Here is a 21,079-nt window from a genome sequence, read left to right as displayed (position 1 = left end):
TGTGCAACGCGTTCCCAGAGACTGGGAGGTTACAAACTCCTGGTCCTGGACAACGTGTTGCTGAGGCATCGGTCAGAAGGAGCGGTGGAGAAGGTGGCCGTCTGACTGATGCTTTCAGACAATTTATTAGTCCGCAGCCCCAAGGTATGATTGGTTCCAGCACCCATCGCCAGCGTCTAATTTACATGGTGCAGGAATACCTAGGGGCAAGGTCAGACTTGGACACCTTTCCCACCGAAAATCCTCTGGCTTACTGGGTCTCGAGGATGGATCACTGGCCAGAGCTTGCACAGTATGCAATTGAGCTACTGGCCTGTCCTGCATCCAGCGTTCTTTCGGAACGCACCTTCAGTGCTGCTGGTGGCTTTGTTACCGATCACAGGGTGCGCCTGTCCACCGAATCAGTTGATCGACTGACCTTCATCAAGATGAATCAGTCTTGGATCACCCACAGCTACCAAGCACCTGAAGCTGATGTAACCGAATAATTTTTTTTGAAATACCACATCCCTTCAAGACTGCCTATGCTGATGCTGAGTGACTGTCCTGTTATGTTGATCGTCTATCCTCTTCCTCCTCCGCTGATATGTTGGAAGAACATTTTTGGTTCTGGGTGATGCCAGCAGCCCAATTTTTCTGCCCCTGTTTAACAGGGGCGTTTAATTACAATTTTTGATGCAATGCTTTGCAGCAGGGCTAATTCCTGCAATAAAACTAGAGTATATGGCAGAGGTTGCAGTGTGGTGGCACCAGCACCAGTGCCTAAGGCCCAATTTTTCTGCCCCTGTTTAACAGGGACATGTAATTACAATTCTTGATATAATATTTCACAGGAGGGCCCCTTCCTGTGCCCACCCAGAGTAACGGTGAGGACTTATAGTGTTGTGACACCAGCACCACAACCACCAAAGGTCAATTTTTCTACCACTGTTCAACAATGGCATGTAATTACAATTCTTGATATAATCGTTCACAGCAGGGCGCTCCAGCGCCCACCAAGAGTCACTTTGAGGGCTTACAATGTTGTGGCAAAACCAACACCTTGTTCCGCCATTTCTGCAGAGCATATAGGGCAGGCCCCTACTTTCAAACATCCAACTTACAAACATCTCCTACTTGCAAACGCAAGGAGACAGAAGCAAGTGAGATGAAAAAAGATGGACGACAAAACAAATTATACAGGGGTGATAACCCTTCCCTATGTTTTCCAAAAAGCTTAAAAATTGTTTTTTTGACTGGAGCTACACTTTAAAAATGTACCAGTTGAAAATTACAAACAGATTCAACTTAACACAACAAACCTACACAGTCCCTGTCTTGTTTGCACCGCCTGTATACTGCTGTTCTGAGTATATAGGGCCTGGGGGCCACACGCATTTCCTTTTTTTTAATATGGGTACAGGGTTCCCCTTAATATGCGTACAAGACCCAAATAGGCTGGTAATGGACAGGGAGGGCTACCCATGCCATTTTTCTCAATGATTATCAACCATATTGCAGGAACCAGATATAACATTAAAACCGCAAGCAGTTTTAAATGGTGTTATTTCCGTTTAATGTCATTTTGTGCAGGGACTGTTATAAACACGGGAAACACGTGGCACTTCACAGGCATACTACAGACACCCCCCAGGCACCATATTTAAAGGAATATTTCACTTTTTTTTTTCCCTCTAATAGTCATTAAAATCAGTGCTCCCGCCAAAACGGCCGTTTTTAAAACTTTTTTTTGCATTGACCCATGTCTCCTGAGGCAGGAGTCAGGTCCCCAAACCCTTTTTAGGACAATATCTTGCATATTAGCCGTTAAAATTAGCACTTTCCATTTCGAACGTTCGAGTCCCATAGACTTCAATGGGGTTCTAACGTTCGTAACGAATGTGGGGTCCGCTCGAAAGTTCTGGTGCGAACCGAACCGGGGGGTGTTCGGCTCATCCCTATTGATCAACTTCGGTACAACCAGCCTGCTGGATTTTAATTGCGATTATTGCTAAAGGCTGCTATAGACACTAGTAATAATCACTGTCTTCTCCAGGCGGGGAAGGCAGGTGGTGGCAGGAAAGAAATTTGCATCGTCTATGGCCTGGCTAAGCCACTTTAAAGAGCGCTTAAAATTTGTAGTTCATTGTGGACACTCCACTAATTTACACAGCCTGAATATTTTTTTCCAAGAAGAATGGGGAGCACCTTTACCATGATACAATAAAAAGGGTCTATGGCATGCCTAAGAGTATACAAATCTTTCAGTATAAATAGGGCTGGATATTTGCATTACTAACATAGCTCCTGGCCTAGGGTGGCTTACTGCCACCTGCACATCATTGTTGCTGTCCCAGAACAGTCTGTGCATTGTTGATGGAATAGTTTACTGTGTATGAACAGTTCACCTACTCTGTCAGTACATCTAGAACTGAACCGCTAGCAGAGTAGGGTGATCATTTGTTCTAGTTTTTTAATCAGTTCTACGTGTACTGGCAAAAAGCAGGCCAAATGTAATTTCCAGCTTCTCATTCACAGACTCAGTGTACCAAGCTGGCTGGTCGACTGGAGAATTAGCATCAACACATAAAAATAGTAGTGGTAGGAGGAGCATCAAACATAAAAATAGTAATGAGGGGGCCAGGTTTGCCGCCCCTCCCCCCCCCAAAAAAAAATAAAAATAAATTGAGCACCAGCTGTCACAGCCACTGCCCTTACGTATTGGCCTACAAGCGTGATTATTAATAAGACAGCCACAAACTGCATTTGTGATTTATGCATTTGAACATTTAGGGGTAGATTTACCAAAACTGGAGCACTCAGAATGTGGCGCAGCTGTGCATTGTAGCCAGCTTCTAACTGCACAGTTCCACCAGATCTTACACTCTCCAGTTTTAGTAAATCTTCCTCTTTGTGTTCAATATACATGATGTAGCAATCTTGGCCATACTAAGATTTCAGAGACCTTTACCTTGGACGAATTCTGAGATACTTATGTCAGTCTTTTAAAAAGGAAATTCGGTAGGGGTAAAGGAGCACACGGTGGAGTGAGAGAGTTATTGAAAGAATAAACGTTTTCCCATGATCAGTGTAGGGTAAAGTAATGGAAGTATGGTGGTCGATCTACAGGGGTTTTCTATATGGGCTGTTAGGCTCCTACAGGCATTGGCAGATATAGATTGTAGCCTTTTTAGTAGGTGGAAGGTGTGACCTAATTGCAATGGCAATGAGATATGTATATATATATTGTACCCCAGCAAATTCGTGACCACTGTTTTTTCATATTAAGGGAGGATTGCATCGTACACTCCTCTTGATTTATACCAGGACATTCTATTTTTGTTTTGGCTATTAATTTTATTGTCTGTGGATGGACTGAAATAGACATACTGTTTCAATTCGTTTCCTGAAACTATCCTAAGTACTCAGTACAATTTAGATATATGGACAGTGTTCATGGACAATATTGTGATTGTATGGTTACATTTGGGAAGATAGAAATATTCTTTCCATAGAACAATAGGTTGCACTAGCGCAATTTGTATATTATTTCTTTTCTTTTATTTGAATATTATGCGCTGTTTTTTCTACGGGTGAATTGATTTATCCATCCACCTCGCAGATTTTTGTTTAATATATATATATATATATATATATATATATATATATATATATATATATATATATATATATATATATATATATATATATATATATATATATATATATATATATATATATATACACACACACACACACACGCTGTATTTTGGCCTAGGCCTACAAGGACCAGGCCTAAAGCGGCACTTTATGGGGGGAGGCCCCCCCTCCTCCTCCCGAGTCAGTCCATTCACTCACTGCCGCGGTTGCTGGCTGCAGCGTCTCGCAGAGCAGAAAGTGTGGCGACAGTACTCCCCCCCCCTCCACACAGACAGGAGAGCATGGATAGAACTGGTCAGCCTCCTGTGTTGCGATACCCGCAGGTACACATGGAGCTTGCAGGGTCTGTCTGTGGCTTCAGCTGGCAGCTACATTCTGCATATCATGGAGGAGGTGAGAGTAACCAAGACACCGAGCCTCCTCAATGTCTCTCATTACAAACCTCACAGCTTACCTATGCTCCAGCTTTCACTTCTTTCTCCCATCTCCGTTATCTGAAATAGGGACAACTGTCTGATAATGAACCCTCTGTGTCCTTGGTGCTAGGGGGAGGACTGTGCTTTTCTTCTTTTCATGGATGGATACATGTACACTGCTGCTTACCTATATGGGTAACTCTTTACAGCTCAATATCTGCAGGCTGGTGCTTCTGGAATTAATAGCATTCAACACCTGGTGTCTGCTTGCAAAGACCCCTTTTACACTGGAGGCGTTTAAGGCGCTTTTTGGCTAAAAATAGCGCCTGAGAAAAAACAAAAACAAAAAAAAAAACCTCCCCTGCAGTCCTGAGTGCTTTCACACTGGGGTGGTGCACATTCAAGACATTAGAAAAAGTCCTGCAAGCAGCATCTTTGGGGCAGTGCATGAGCGCTGTATACACCACTCCTCCACCACCCCTGCCCTTTTAAATGAATAGGTACCGCTGCTGAAGCACCTGCAAAAGCAAGCCTTTTTTTGGCCGCTAGCGGGGGTTAAGAGTGCCCTGCTTTCAGATGAAAAGTGGAGCTAAAACAACGGTAAAGCACAGATAAAACTAGCGTCGCTTTACTGCCAACATGGCCTGCTGGCAGTGTGAAAGGGTGGTATATGTAGTTAACCTTTCATAGCTACCTGTATGGCTAATGCTGCCTTCTGACATATGAAGAAAAGTGTAATTTCTGATCATAAATCAGTCTGTATTTTATTACCCATCCTGCTGACTACATTAAGCCCAGGTTCACACTGATGCGGGTTATGCCGCGTACACACGAGCGGACTGTATGGCGTACTTAGTCCGTCATACAATCCGACGGACAGTCCGTCATACTTTCCACTGAACGGACTTGACCACACACGGATACACGAACAGTCCCTCGAAAGCTTGCGCGATGACGTGTACAGCACGTACGACGGGACTAGAAATAGGAAGTCCAATACACAGCAAAGCACCCTTCCGCCGTGTAAATCCTTTCTGGGCATGCGCCATTCTTAGTCCGTCCAACTAGCACACTGACGACCGTATTGTCCGCTGAAACCAAAGTATGACGAACAGAATTACGGAAAATCCGAAACACTTAGTACGCCAGACTGCACGCTGAAAAAGTCTGCTGAAGCCCACACACGAGCAGACTGTCCGCTGAAATGTGTTTCGACGGACTAAGTACGCCATACAGTCCGCCCGTGTGTACGCTGCATTAGAAATCGTGCGAGTTCAACTGAGAGACAATTTGACAGACATCTGCGCAGGAACGAAGTCTATGAATCGCACCACGAAACAGCCAAAAAATAATGCAGGATCGGAATGGGATGGGAATCGGTGCGGTGCCATTGCCAGCAATAGCCGCCGATTTGGCATGCAATTTCACATGTCAAATCGCACGACAAATCGCCCGATGTGAACAGGTGCTTAAAGAGGAACTGCAGGCTGCTCACATAATTTGGTATGATTAGAATGCAATTGGTGACCCTTAGTGGGTGCTAATGAGGGCTGCCTCGATGGGCACTGGTGAGGACTGCACTTGGTACACACTTTTAATGTACAGAGAGGAAGAGGCGGGGTTCTAAGAGGAAATAAAGTGGAGCCTAAAGAGGAAGGGGTGTGGTTTACAAATGAAAGGGCAGGTCTCAAACAGGAAGGGGCATGGCATTGACATAAAGGGGTGGGTCATATTTAAATTAGGGGGTGCACAAGTTTAGTCAGGTTAGGGCAGCACGAAACCTAAATACACCATTGACACACACACACACACACACTAAGATAGTTGAATAAGATATCTGTGGCAATTATCTTTTTTTCACCCTCCTCTATCCTCCCCAGTCTTCAGATGAGATTTCCAGCAATGCTCAGCTTTGGAGAATTTCGTTTTTAAATGAAGGATAGCTGATCTGTAAGTGCCAATAGATTTATGCAAGGTATCTGATATATAAAAACTATGAATCAATTATAGATTATGATTTATGTATGATATTTAACACCGTGTTCCTACGGTTATTGATGCACCATTTTTCTTATGTTCTGAGGAAGTCGTGCAAATTGGTTGTTTTGCATGTTTCTTTGCTAATAAAACTGCATGGACACCTTTTAAAATTTACATCGACTAACTATACAGGCATAGTTCTTCTAGTTATTCCAATATTTTATGTAGATTTTGTACAGATGAGATATTGTGGTTGACTAACATTTAATAGTACATAAAAAAAAAAACATTGAAGACAGTCCCTGGCAACTCACCCTATCCCTGCTGCTTATGGCTGTGACGAGTGAGGAGTTAATCCCATTCCATTCCTTGTACACAGGTAGAGAGAGAGAAGGGAAATCCTTTGTCTAATTCCAAGCGTAATCTGTGATGGAGTGCTTCAATTTGAAATCTGAAAGTCAAAATAAATCAAGATATTAAGTGCAAAAGCTTTAACAGCAAAAGGTTTTTTTTCTAAGGCCTCATGCACACGAGACGCAGTTAAACGCGCGTTCAGATGCAGTTGGACAGTTTTTTCAACTGCTCCTGAACTCATTCAATGTTATCCTATGTGTCCATGCACACAGTCTCGTTTTTTTCCGTTTTTATGCAGTTGCGTTTAATCTCGTTTTTCCAGAAGCAAAAAAATGCGTTCAGAAGCAAAAATTTCCACGTTTCCGACGCAAAACGCGGCAAAACGCGGCAAACCGCTGCTACCGCGTTTAGCCGCGTTTGCGTTTATATGCGTTTTTAAAGGTGACCTTTTTTTTTACATTAAAAATCTCAAAAATGATTGCAAATGATGAAAAACCATTAGAAAAATATTTTAAACAATTGCAATTGCAAGTGGACAATCCACAACTTGTGGCAAGTGACATGGCAGGTGGCAAGTGACGTGGCAAGTGGACAATCCACAACTTGTGGCAAGTGACGTGGCAGGTGAAGTGGCAAGTGACGTGGAAAGTGGACAATCCACAACTTGTGGCAGGTGACGTGGCAAGTGACCTGGCAGGTGACGCGGCAAGTGACCTGGCAGATGACGTGGCAAGTGGAAAATCAACAACTTGTGGCAGGTGACTGGCATGTGACGTGGCAAGTGGACAATCCATAACTTGTGGCAGGTGACGTGGCAAGTGGACAATCCACTTGTGGCAGGGGATGTGGCAAGTGACGTGGCGAGTGGACAATCCACAACTTGTGTCAGGTGACGTGGAAAGTGATGTGGCAAGTGGACAATCCACAACTTGTGGCAGGTGATGTGGCTGGTGACGTGGCAAGTGGACAATCCACATCTTGTGGCAGGTGACGTGGCAGGTGACGTGGCAGGTGACGTGGAAAGTGGTGTGGCAAGTGGACAATCCACAACTTGTGGCAGGTGATGTGGCTGGTGACGTGGCAAGTGGACAATCCACAACTTGTGGCAGGTGGCATGGCAGGTGACGTGGAAAGTGGACAATCCACATCTTGTGGCAAGTGACGTGGCAGGTGATGTGGCAAGTGACGTGGCAAGTGGACAATCCACAACTTGTGGCAGGTGACGTGGCAGGTGATGTGGCAAGTGATGTGGCAGGTGATGTGACAAGTGGACAATCCACATCTTGTGGCAAATGACGTGGCAGCTGACGTGGCAAGTGACGTGGCAAGTGGACAATCCAAAACTTGTGGCAGGTGACGTGGCAAGTGACGTGGCAGGTGATGTGGCAAGTGACGTGGCAAGTGGACAATCCAAAACTTGTGGCAGGTGACGTGGCAAGTGACGTGGCAAGTGGACAATCCACATATCGTGGCAAGTGACGTGGCAGGTGATGTGGCAAGTGACGTGGCAAGTGGACAATCCACAACTTGTGGCAGGTGACGTGGCAGGTGATGTGGCAAGTGATGTGGCAGGTGATGTGGCAGGTGATGTGGCAGGTGATGTGACAAGTGGACAATCCACATCTTGTGGCAAGTGACGTGGCAAGTGACGTGGCAAGTGGACATTCCAAAACTTGTGGCAGGTGACGTGGCAAGTGACGTGGCAGGTGACGTGGCAAGTGGACAATCCACATCTCGTGGCAAGTGACGTGGCAGGTGATGTGGCAAGTGACGTGGCAGGTGATGTGACAAGTGGACAATCCACATCTTGTGGCAAGTGACGTGGCAGCTGACGTGGCAAGTGACGTGGCAAGTGGACAATCCAAAACTTGTGGCAGGTGATGTGGCAAGTGACGTGGCAAGTGACGTGGCAAGTGAACAATCCACAGCTTGTGGCAAGTGATGTGGCAAGTGGACAATCCACAACTTGTGACAGGTGGCGTGGCAGGTGATGTGGCAAGTGGACAATCCCCAACTTGTGGCAAGTGACGTGGCAAGTGGACAATCCAAAACTTGTGGCAGGTGACGTGGCAAGTGACGTGGCAGGTGATGTGGCAAGTCACGTGGCAAGTGGACAATCCACAACTTGTGGCAGGTGACGTGGCAGTTGGACAATCCACAACTTGTGGCAGATGACATGGCAAGTGACGTGGCAGGTGATGTGGCAAGTCACGTGGCAAGTGGACAATCCACAACTTGTGGCAGGTGCCGTGGCAAGTGACACGCTAAATACAAGTACACTGCAGCTCTCACAGCTGCTGCTACTCACTCTGGTCTCACAAAATTGCTGAAATAGTTAATTTTTGAGCTGGAGAGGGTCTATGATGTTAGCTTAACTAAACGCTTCTAGACGCAAACGCGGTAAAACGCCGCTAAATCGCGGTAAAAATCGCGGCAAAACGCGCATTTCTAAACGCCGGTTTCAACATGTGTCCAGCAGCGTTTGCATCTGCGTCTCGTGTGCATGAAGCCTAAAAGCAAAACAGTCTTGCTGCCATTACAGACATCATGGCATATTTGTTCTAGCCGACAAAAACTATTAACCAAAGAGATGGGGAAAAAAAAAAACCCACAAGTATATAGGACAGAGGGGAACACAAAATTCAAAATACAATTTACAATAAACTAGTAGAAAACACTGCCAGAATGTTTAAGTGGTAATAACTGTAGATGAACTTGATGTCCATTGCAGGCCTACAGTTTGAACCCATTAGGGGTGGGCTTGTTTACAATACCAAGAATTGAATAACCCTTTACCAAAATTTCCACTTTATGTTAGTTATTATCGAATACCGTTTCGCAATTTATATTTGCATCTGTATTGTTAATCAGTATACATAAATAAAAATGTAGAGATGGGGCGGAGCGCCATGAGGTAGACGTGCTCTGGGCATCCTCCAGGCTTCCCGTCCTCCCAACCTCCCTGCTGCCCGGAACCCCCACGATAGTTCCTATGCAACAGCGATGGCGATGAGCAGAAAGCGGAACTGATAGCCACGCCACGCTACGGCGCGGTGTGTTCACCATCCCCGTCGCAGAGCGTCTAGTTTGGTGGACATGAGCGGCGCTTCACTGATCCCCCTCTGAAGCGGGGGCGAGGATCCAGTCAGAGAGATTAGGTGGCCTCCCCCGCCAGGACAGAGAAGTGGAGAAGAGGTCCGCTCAGCACACGGCTTGCTGGCTGTACAGGTCAGCGCATCGGAGACCCACATACTGCCAAGAGAGAGAGGCATCTACCCTCATTGAGAGTGAGAAGGTAGGTGCCGCGTCAAGTGGGAGGCAGACGACCGGACAGACTACAACCCCCAATCAACAAAATGTGAGTTAACGTGTGGATGGGGGAGAAGCAGTACAAGAGGGAGTGGAGTGGTGAACGGAAGGTTGGAGTAGAAAAGTATGCCACGCAATAATGTGTGAGGTTACTTTACCTGCTGCAAGTCAGACCCAATCTTAAAGCACTCCCAAAGACTTCACATGCAAGTTATAAAAAAAAAAAAAAAAAAAAAAGTGGAGAAACTCCAAATAGCAATGGAGAGGTGGTGTTAAGATTTGGCTACACCCCATATCCCATACCCCATACACTCTTTTCCGATAGACTTTCGGTAACGCTATAAAAGCTTCAATGGCTTACCCTTTTAAAAATCTTTTTTTTTTTTCTTTGCTGGCCAGCAAGAGTAATAGACTATACCCCAGAGAAGTAGTGTCTTTTTTTTTTTTTTTTTTTTGAAAGGCCCTACACCCACTGTGCTTTAAAGGGGGATTTCAGCATAAAGACTCAAATGTAAACTGTTCTATTGACTGGGTAATATGTAGCAGAGGAGTTTTTCTCCGCTTTCTTTTTACTCGGAGGAGCCAGGAAGTCACGGAAGGAATTTCATGACTGGGGTGGGGGTTGCTACCGAGAATTATTGGTAAACCCTGTTGCCTCCCAAAGACATTGGATTACCCTCTTAATACCCTTCCAAAAACCATCTTAGCTTATAAGTGCCAACTGTAATATCGCCAAGGGTGGCAATGACGGTGGTGTAATGCACTGAGAAGCCATAGAAGGAATAGGGAGGGGATTTGATAATAGTAAATTACATCATTAATATGGTTCTTAGCATTGCTCTGTAAATCAGAAGACAGTTCGTGAGTATTTGGAGTGAGTCCCGAGGGAAGGACGTAGGACTGAATTAAAGGGACTACAGAAGAGAAAAGGGCACTATATGGATAACCGTGGAATTTAAGCCACAGGAGGAAGAGAAAGGACAAATACTTGAAAGGAATTGGTGTTATAGATATAGACACATCAGGACAATCTTAATTTATGGTGTGGACAGTATTTTAGCCCTGTGTACATACAATTTAGGTATAACGGTGTCTGTCCTACTTGTCACTTCCCTTCTATCTCCCGTCTTTGCTCCCACTTCCCCTAAGTGGGGAGAAGGGGGACTGGGGGGTGAGGTGGGAGGGAGGGGAGTAGATAAGAGTGAATAGAATTGGGAGGAACTAAACAGGAAAAATGAGAGGGAAAGCAAAAACAGGTAAAAATATACTGCCGGTGCCCAGCCCAGGAGGTATCCAGTGGTATATGGCAAGCAATACCAGCACAATAGAAGAGGGACAAGGTAGCCCTAAGTCGGGAACTGTACGAAGATCAGGGGCAAATAAAGCAGAGGACATTAGAAGAAAGTAAAAGGTGGGAAAATAAATGGGGTAAAGGCGGGGGGACAGAAAGATGGCGGCAATCCCCCGCAGATTTGTACTAGAGCTCACCAGGAAAGGGAAGAGGAAAGAGAAGTAGAAGAGGATATCAGAAGGGAAGGAAGTGTGCAATCTATAACCCAGGAAGTAGAAGCCCCTACAATAAAGGAGATGCTGGCGGAGATGTTCGCCAAAATGGAGGAGTCCCTAAAAACTGAGATAGCAGGAGTAAGGGCAGATATAGGTTTGGTCCTAGAGAGGGTAGAGGAGATAGAGGATAGATTAGACAAACAGGATTTAAGGTTGGATGAGATAACAGAACAAGTTTTAACCCTGCAGAGAACGAATAGAAATCTCCAGTATAGATTAGAGGACCAAGAGAACCTGGGCAGGAGGAAGAATGTCCGAATCAAAGGGCTCCCAGAGAAATATAGTAGTGGGGAGCTAGGTAGCATAGTGCAGCAGCTTTTTAACCCGTTGCTAGAAGGAGACCCCACTGAAACCCTAAAGGTAGACAGTGCACAGGATTACTAGGCGGATGACAGCAGGGGAGGAGTCTCCAAGAGACGTAATAGCGAGGTTCCAGAAGAGAAAGGGCTAATAATGGGGGAAGTTGAGGACACTACCAGGTCTGTCCTTTGAGGGTGCAGAGCTGCAGGTGTTCTCTGACCTAGCATCAGACACGTTAATGAGAAGGAGATTATCATTAAAACCCCTAACTCAACGGATGGTTGCATCAGGAATATCCCATCAATGGGGCTTCCCAGCCTGCCTGAAAGGAAAAAAAGATGGACGCTCTGCAGTCCTGCGATTTCCTGAGGATTTGAGAGGGTTCTGTGAAAGGCTAGATATATCTCCTCCTCCCCCCCCCCCCCCCCAATTACCAGGGTGGGAAGAAGAAGTAAAGGAAGTAAGGCCTATGCAAAGGAAGTTAAGATGGACGAGGGGAAGAGGAGTGGAGTTTAACGGTGGGGTGGCAGTTAAAAGATAGTATTAGAAAGTAAGAGCGAGAGGAGAGTGGAGGGAGCCGAGGGCGTAAAGGGGCGTGTGGGGGAGGGACGGGGGGGGGGTGAGCCAGAGGGGGTCCTTAGAGGCTTACCGGTGTGAGCCCCTGGGGTAAATATGGGGATGAAAAGACACCAACGAGATAAGTGTCCAGCCCATATGAACAACGAAGTAAGGGGGGTCTCCGAATAACCTTTTTAGGGGCAGCGTTGCGGAGAGGGGGAGGGATGGGGGAGGAGTGGGTGGGAGTATTGGAGTCCTTTTGGGGGGGGGGAGGGAAAGGGAGGGGGGGTTTCTGTGGGGGTTTTTTTTCCTTCGTGCCCTCTCTGTCCCCCAGCAAAATGCCCTTTGGGTCAGCGCATGTTGACAGACGAACCAATGAAATAATCAGTAAATGGTAGTCATTAATGTGATAACAATGTGAGGGGTTTAAATACAACTGAAAAAAAAAAAATAATAAAAAAAAAAAAAAAAAAAAAAAGGTACAAAATTAATAAAGAACTTCAATTTATGGGGGGGAATGTAATATGCTTGCAAGAGACATATATTACCAACAATTCAGGGATAAAATTTACATCAGCTCAATTTCCACTTTGGTTCTATGGGGACACACCATCTGCTCACTCAAGAGGAGTAGCCATTGGTTTCGACAGACTATCAAGGTTTGAAATTGAGGAATGTCTGGCTGACCCAGAGGGTAGATATTTATTTATAAAAGGGAAATTGGGGGAGATGCAATGTACTATAGTAAACGTGTATGCACCAAATAGAAATCCAGATAAATTCTTAAGGAAAGTTCTAAAAAAATTGGAGGAGTTTAGAGCAGGTAAAGTGGTTATAGCAGGAGACCTGAATTGGTGCCTTGATCCTAAGATGGATACCTCGGGGGGGAGGCGCACGAGTGTCGGAACAGAGATATAGATTGGTAAATAAAGCATTGACCAGCGCCCAGTTACAAGACTCATGGAGGATTAGTCATCAAAAAGAACGGGACTATACTCACTTCTCGGCAGTCCATAAAATCTTTGCAAGACTCGACTATATTTTGATAGAACATCCATTAGTGGCTAACTTGAAAAAAAGCAGAAATTAAACCTATCACTCTGTCAGATCATGCCCTTATAATAATTCAATTGGAAATTCAGGGTTATAAAGGGGATAGGAAGAACCTGGAGGATGAATGACTCACTTATTCAAGAACAGGATGTAAGTAGTAAAATTGAACAGGAATTGAGGGACTTCTTTGAGCTCAATGATACGGAGGAAATCTCTAGGGCTACCATATGGGAGACACACAAGGCAGTCAGAGGGAGCTTGATCAGGATTGGAGCAGGGAAAACGAAGGAAAGGGAGAAAAGGAAAGTTCAATTATATAGTGAGATTGAGGAGTTAGAGCAAAAAACTAGACCTAGGGGGCTTCAGGAGAGTCAGGAATTAGAAAAAAAAAAAGAAAAAAAAAAAAAGGGAGTTGGAAGAGTTCCTGGAGCAAGAAAGGAGAACAGCTTTCCATAGAATAAATAAGGAGATATACCAGTGGGGGAACAGGTCAGGGAAGTGGCTGGCGAGAAGAGTAAAAGGAACAGAAAAATAGGACTTTTATACCCAAAATTAGGGACACAAAGAGGCGAGATGAAGTTCGCCACTCCTGATATTGCAGACAACTTCCATACTTATTATAGTGCTCTGTATAATATAGGAGTAAGAGGGGGAGAAGAGGGGAAAAGGAAGGTAGCTATACGAGAGTATCTTACGAACCTGGACTTCCCAAAAGGTGCGAGTGAGGAGATGGAGGCTTTAGAGACCCCTATCTCAGTAAGGGAAGTAGAGAGAGCAATTAAGGACATAGCCCTGGGTGGAAGTCCTGGTCCGGACGGATACTCCATCCTATATTAGGAGAAATTCCAGAGTCTTTTAGCACCAAAACCCTGAATATTTCAATGCAGTTGGAGAGGGGCAGGGCTTTTTCGAGAAGAGGCGCTTCTTGCCCACATTGCTTTGATCTTGAAGGAGGGTAAAGACCCTGCAGCCCTGAAGAGTTACCGGCCGATATCACTATTAAATACGGACGTAAAATCTACGCAAAAATAATAGCCGACAGATTGAAAACACTCCTCCCGGGATGGGTTCACACCGATCAGGTAGGATCTGTGCAGGGACGGGAGGGGAGGGATAACTCCTTGAAGTCTATCATTCTGATCCAGGAGGCAATTAGAAGGAAGACTCCCACAGTCCTTTTATCAGTAGACGCCGAGAAGGCCTTTGATAGAGTAGACTGGGAGTTTATAAATGAGACCCTAAAATATATGGGGCTGGGTGAGAGAATGATGAGATGGATAAAAGCGTTATATACTCAGCTGACCGCCAGGATTAGAGTGAACAGGTACCTGTCTCGTCCCCTTGACTTGTTGAACGGGATGAGACAGGGATGCCCTCTATCACGATTCTGTTTGTAGTGATCCTGGAACCCCTCTTAGTAGCAATCCGAAGGAACCGGGATCTTCGGGGAATCCGGGTGGGAGGGACAGAATACAAGGTATCTGCATTTGCAGATGATGTACTGCTATATATAGCAAACCCCAGAACATCGATCCCGTCGGTCCTTAAAGAATTAGAACAATACGGAAGATTATCAAATTTTAAAATAAAATCTGACGAAGACAGAAATTTTAAACTTGAATTTACCAGAAAAAGATCAGAGCTCTTTCCGCAAGCCTGCCCTTCAAGTGGTGTAGAGGAGAGTTGAGTTACCTGGGGATAAAATTAACGCCACAAAGGTCTAATCTGTATGAAGCAAATTATGTACCCCTCTTAAATAAAATTAAAGGGCAAATGAAAAGTATGAGGTACAAAGCATTATCATGGATGGGTAAAATAAATGTAATAAAAATGTTCATACTGCCAATCGTAATTTACACATTTCAAATGATACTTGTTCCGGTACCGACGAGTTTTTTTAGGAAATTAAAATCCCTGGTTGTGTCATTTATATGGGCCCCGAAAAGGCCGCGCATTGCATACAATGTCCCAGTGAAGGAGAGGAGTGGCATTACCAGATTTTAAAAAATATTATGCGGCAATAGTAATATCTAGATTAGCGGACTGGTCACATAATCAGAAAGAGAAGAGTTGGGTGGAGTTGGAAATTAGATTGAGTGGGACGGAATTAACAAAAATGATATGGATACCACCTCATTGGCGGAATTTAGGAGTAGGCACGAGCACTTTAACAAGACATACACAAAAAATATGGGATAAAATTAATAAGGCACATAATTGGACTCACAATTCCCCATTAATGTCACTGTTCGACACAAATTATTTTTTGCCAGGGAAGGAGGAGCGGCTATATTTTAGTAGATGGGCAAAGAGAGAGGAAATAACATTAGGGGAGGTGATTAAAGGGAATAGGTTATACACGTATAGGGAAATTACACAAGAGTGGGGGCACAAACCGTTAGACAGATGGAGACACGTTCAACTATCACACTTTACACAAGGGCTGCCACAGCCTTTACAAGGAATGTCACGGTTAAGACCATAAGCAATTTCTCTAAAGGACGAACAATGTCTAGTGAAAATGGTATCGAAAATGTACAAAATATTAAGACGGGAGGCAGATTTAGAGCTACCGGCATAATTGGGGAAATGGGAAGGGGAATTAGGACCACTAAGGAATGAGGAGCACAGGATGAAAATACTTAAAATGACACACTCAATCCCAAGAGATTCTCGAACGATTGAAATGTCTTACAAATTAATATCAAGGTGGTATATGACGCCCAAAAGAATGCAGAGGTTCGGAGGGGAAGAAGAGCAAGCAACTTGTTGGAGGGAATGTACAGAACAGGGTTCCCTAAAACATCTATGGTGGGACTGCCCTAAAATAACCCCTTTTTGGGATAAAATAATAGAAATTATATTTTTGGTGACAGGAAAGAGGATTAGAAAATGCCCATGGGTGTGTCTATTTCATGATACAGAGAAAGGAGTAAATGCAATATAAAGGCACGATAGTCCCGCACTTGTTGAATGCAGCCAGAGCGCTGATCCCATGCTATTGGAAAACTACACAGGTTCCAAAAATATTGGAGTGGGTGAAGAGGGTGGAGCAAATTAGGTTAATGGAAGAGTCGATACACAAACTACAAGATACAGAAGAGAAATATCATGGGACATGGCAACAATGGCTGAAATTCTTGGAGAGGGGGGGGATTGTCGTGCAACACTCGAGGGATAAGGGGACAGAGAGGGAGGCAAATGAGAAGGGGGGAGATAGAGGGGCATACCTCCCCCTTCCTTTTTTTTTTTTTGCCCCTGGGCCGAGGGAGGGGGGTAAGAGGGGAAGGAGAGTGTTATTGAATTGGATTGTAATGTGTAGGAAGAGGCGGTGAAAGAAGACCTCTTAATAAATTGTATTAATGCTTTTATAAATTTGATATGTATAAAATATGAAAATGAAAAATAAAGAATATAAAAAAAAAAAAAAATGTATTGGAAAAAAAAAAATGTGGATTAGTAACGTTTTTGATTTATCTTCCATGTAATATTTTACCTTAAAAGGAAATATTGGCCATAGTTAAAAAGGAAGCATTTAAATTTGATAGGTCATAACAGTTTTCGCCTAAAAGTGAGAGCTCTGCCCTAGAATCCCTGAAAGACTGTGGGTGAATCGGATCTCCAGCATCTGTAATTAAAATAGAGCTGGAAAAACTGCCATTTAAAATTCACACCGACGACTTGGGGTGATGCGAATTGTAGCAGTAGAAATCTGATTACTGCAGCGGGTAGGTGCAGTTGACAGCCTGTTCACTATAATAACAGGTGCAACAAGATGCAGCTACTCGGCTCTCAGCACAGCCAGTGACTACCTGCAGTGATTGCTGCTGGACGCATGCCCATGTGTGATAGGTAATCGCTGGTGGTGTGGACAGTTATGAATACCTGTGGCCCCCTGGCGCCCTATCATAGTAAAAATGGGGCCGATGGCCACACCTAGCCGACCAAGACGAAAATGTATTCATCACAGCTAACCCCTCCCCCTAGTGGCTGCATTATTTTTATTTATACCTAGTGGTTCTGCCAGTAAAGGTGGCTTCACACTGACCCACTGTGCTTTGGCCGCAGCAAAGCATCTCTGTGGTTTTGGTGAGGGTTAGATGCACTTTGCAATAAAACTTTTATTATGTCCGATGGTTTTGGTGCGCTTCCTAAAAGCGCATCACAAACCCTGCATGCAGGATCAGCGTGAAGCCATCCTAAGGCTGCCCAAAACCAAAATGTTTCCCCCATCCACATCTGCAAAGGCTGTGCCATTGTATTCTGACAGTGGGATTCCTCTACTGTCAGAATACACTGATCAGAGGCTGCAGCCTATTGGATGTGGCTGACTGATCAAAAAAAGTTTTCCCAACAGTCCCATTCCACGGATATCAGCTGTCAGGTCGACATCTGTCAATCAGAAGTGGCCGTAGATGCATCAAAAATTGGGCCGCTCTCTCTGGACAGCTCCCCTATACTCAAATGTCCCACTCAATTGAAGGTAAACTGGCAAAGTGGGAACATCTATTTAAAGATCCAACTAAAGTCCCACATACTTTATCTCTTAAAAGTAATAGCAAAGGCAATTTGTTTTTAAACAAACATGTCATACTTACCTGCTCTGTGTAATGGTTTTGCACAGAGCAGCCCAGATCCTCCTCTTAGGTCCTCTGCCGGAGCTCCAGGCCCCTCCCTCCTGCTGAGTGCCCCCCAGAGCAAGCAGCTTGCTATGGGGGCACCCAAGCAGGCTTGCATGTTCATTCACACACAGAGCTGCAGCCCATCCATCAGCAAATGAGGAGGGAGAGTCCCCAAATAGCTGAGGCTCTCATGCACATCACTGGATTGCGATAGGGCTCAAGTATTCGGGGGGGCTGGGGGGCCTGCTGCACATAGGCATTTTTACCTTCATCCAGAGCCCTTATAAATACTTTAACACCTGTATGTTTGGAAATGCATTAACCACTTTCCGACCAGCCACCGCAGTTGTACTGTGGCAGAAAGGCATGGCTGGGTGAACCGACGTTATGTTACATCGTGCGTGCTGCTCGCCCCCAGAGCCGAAGGAAGTGCCTGGCGGTCACGATCACCGCAAGCTCCTGCAATCGTTGCTGAAACACGGAGAACCGGAATCTGTGTGTGTATACACACAGTTTCCAGTTCTCTGAGGGGAGAAGAGACAGATCATCTGTTAATACAGAGTATGAACAGCAATCTCATCTCCCCTACACAGATATTTTTGGGGGATATTATAGCAAAAAAGTAAAAAATTTTTTTTTTAAAATGGTCGCTTTTTTTTGTTTATAGCACAAAAAATAAAAACTGCAGGGGTGATCAAATACCATCACAAGAAAGCTCTATTTGTGGGGGGGGGGGGAAGGCGGACATCAATTTTGTGTGGGTGCAACGTCGCGCGACTGGGCAATTGTCAGTTAAAGTGACGCAGTACCCAATCGCAAAAAGGGCTCTGGTCAGGACAGGAGTAAAATGTTCTGGGGCTGAACTAGTTAATATAAAAAACTTTTTCTTTCAGTGAAAACGCTACTTCATGCTCTTCAGTGCTCTGTGCTGGCGTAGCTTAATGACAACCACACCCCTCAGGACAGGGAAGGAGGCAGAAAAAGGGAGGGGGGGCATCTTTGACCAGGTCTATTAAAAATCAACTCTGGTGGCCTACTGGACTGCACAGTCATATTTTCACCATTGCCATCGGTCTGTGTTCATTTGGAGTTGGGAGTTTAGTGCAACATCCATCATCCATGTTTTCTGTGGATCATCTTTTATTCTTTATCTCACAGGACAATTTTTGCCAACTACCAGGGTCTATTATTCCATCAGTGTTTCTACCTCCAAGTATTAGTGCTTATATAGGAGGGACACACACACATTTTTATTATATATATATATATATTATATATATATATATATATATATATTATATATATATATTATATATATATATTATATATATATATTATATATATATATTTATTTATATATATATATATATATATATATATATATATATATATATATATATATATATATATATATATATATATATATATATATATATATATATATATAATATATACACACACATATACACACACACATATATACATACATATATAGATACATATAAATAATGTATACAACATAATCGTACTTATGGTTTTACAATACAATCATAGAGTGGTCATATTCTTTTAGCAATGTATGTGTCATCATATGTGCGTTTTTACATGTAGCTTTCTATAACTTTCATACCATTAAACTTTTTGCCTTATTTAGATGTACGGTGGGTTGTGAGAGTTTTTTTGTCTTGTCCGGTGTAGAGGCGCTTGAGCTAAATTTCTGGGTTTTCTCTTTCGTACACATATATGATTTTTGCCGAAAGCGCCCGCTTCTATCATTTTCCTTCCCTGCCCATCTGTTTGATGAGGACACATGAAATACTTCTTTATTTTCATTGACATTAGTATAAATAGGCTTTACCTGGAGGGTTCTTACTTTTCTGAGTGTTGTAAAAAGGACCTTTTAACTCTGTATTGAAGGCAAAAGAATGCCACATCTACAACCATATACTGTACAGTAAGTAACGGCAACATAACCAGGCAAGCACAAACAGTTAACTCTATAGCGGCATGCAACTCTCACTGCGTCATCTGTTTTATTCCTGGGAAATGGATTCTAGATGTCTTAGGTTTTAAGACACAGTGACAGTAATTGAGCTCTTTCCAATATTCAACAGGAAGTCATCTCAGAAATAACACTAAATGCTCTCCCCCCCCCCCCCCCCCCCCATTAAAACTTAAAAACTAAAACATCAGTTGAAGAAAATTTGCATTTTTTCTCTATAGACAGCATGAAAAGTACACCTTAAATTCGTTTGCGCCAAACTGCCCAAGATTTACGAATATAGCTGTGCGGCTAAAGACTGCAACATGGGTAGCATTTTTTTTTGCACACTATGAATGAAATATTTTATTTCACTTTGAATAGAAAAGTCCAAAAAAAAAAATTAAAAATTCCACACCCATCAAGATTTGTGTGTTGGAGTGAACAATAAGGTCTGAAGGTGGCGTTGAGACCTTCAGGTTCAGAATTCAACATAATTGCCTGAAACTCTTACACAATGTTAATTTAAAGAGGAAGTAAACCCTGATGAGTTTACTTCCTCTTTCATTCCCTGCAAAGGTAAAGCATAAATGGACTACTATGCATTGCATAGTAGTCCATGTATGTGTCACTTACCCGACACAGGAGCCTTCTGTCATTTGGTGAAGCCGCGATGACGTCACTCCCGCGCATGCGCACGGGAGCCGACACGCGCGGCATCTCCGTCATAGATGGTGCCACGCTCAGTGTGCCGCTGTCTACGGCGCATGCGCCGTAGACAGCGGTGCCTGTCTTCGGGCAAATATCTCCTAAACCGTATAGGTTTAGGAGATATTTCTTGGTCAAAGCGTGTTGTAAGGGTTTACAACCACTTTAAGTCTTAAAAGAACAGCCAAGGTAACTTAAAAAGTACAGCGTGAGCTGCTGTAGCACATCAAAGCCACATAAATGCAACTTTCAGTGCTGAGTAAAAAAAAAAAAAAAAAAAAAAAAAAAAAAATACTTTCCTATAAAAAGGGAATGTATAGGGTGTGCTTATATTTTATTTAAAAAAAAAAAAAAAAGCCATTTTATCTTTTTTGTTTTCAGACAGAAAGTGGTGCTATACTGCTTTTGTCAAAGCTCAATAGCTCAAGCTGAAAGATAATGCCCGAGGTAATTATCTGGAATGTTTTTTGTGAATAGTGAATTAGTGATAGATATATACAGTGGATATAAAAAGTCTACACACCCCTGTTAAAATGTTAGGTTTCTGTGAGGTTAAAAAAAAAAAAAAAAAAAAAAAAAAAAAAAGGAAAATA

The 21,079-nt window shown here is 43.7% G+C and overlaps 1 protein-coding gene across 7 annotated transcripts in view; it reads right to left on the bottom strand.

Annotated features, from left to right (window-relative positions):
* The window catches only part of OSBPL6 (oxysterol binding protein like 6), a 329,956-nt gene that overhangs the window by 269,550 nt on the left and 39,327 nt on the right, over positions 1–21,079 (bottom strand). For 6 of the 7 annotated variants that reach the window (XM_077448099.1, XM_077448095.1, XM_077448094.1 and 3 more), the window contains exon 2: positions 6,350–6,486. The exons of the other annotated variant lie outside the window; for it this stretch is intronic. The gene's annotated coding sequence lies outside the window, so the exon portion shown is untranslated. The remainder of the gene's footprint in view (positions 1–6,349; positions 6,487–21,079) is intronic. 7 annotated transcript variants of the gene reach the window in all.

The sequence above is a fragment of the Lithobates pipiens genome, unplaced genomic scaffold, assembly GCF_037356315.1.
Source record: "Lithobates pipiens isolate NorthernLeopardFrog02 unplaced genomic scaffold, aLitPip1_a1.2 Scaffold_22, whole genome shotgun sequence".
NCBI classification, from domain to species: Eukaryota; Metazoa; Chordata; class Amphibia; order Anura; family Ranidae; genus Lithobates; species Lithobates pipiens.
This window is presented reverse-complemented; position numbering and strand designations above follow the sequence as displayed.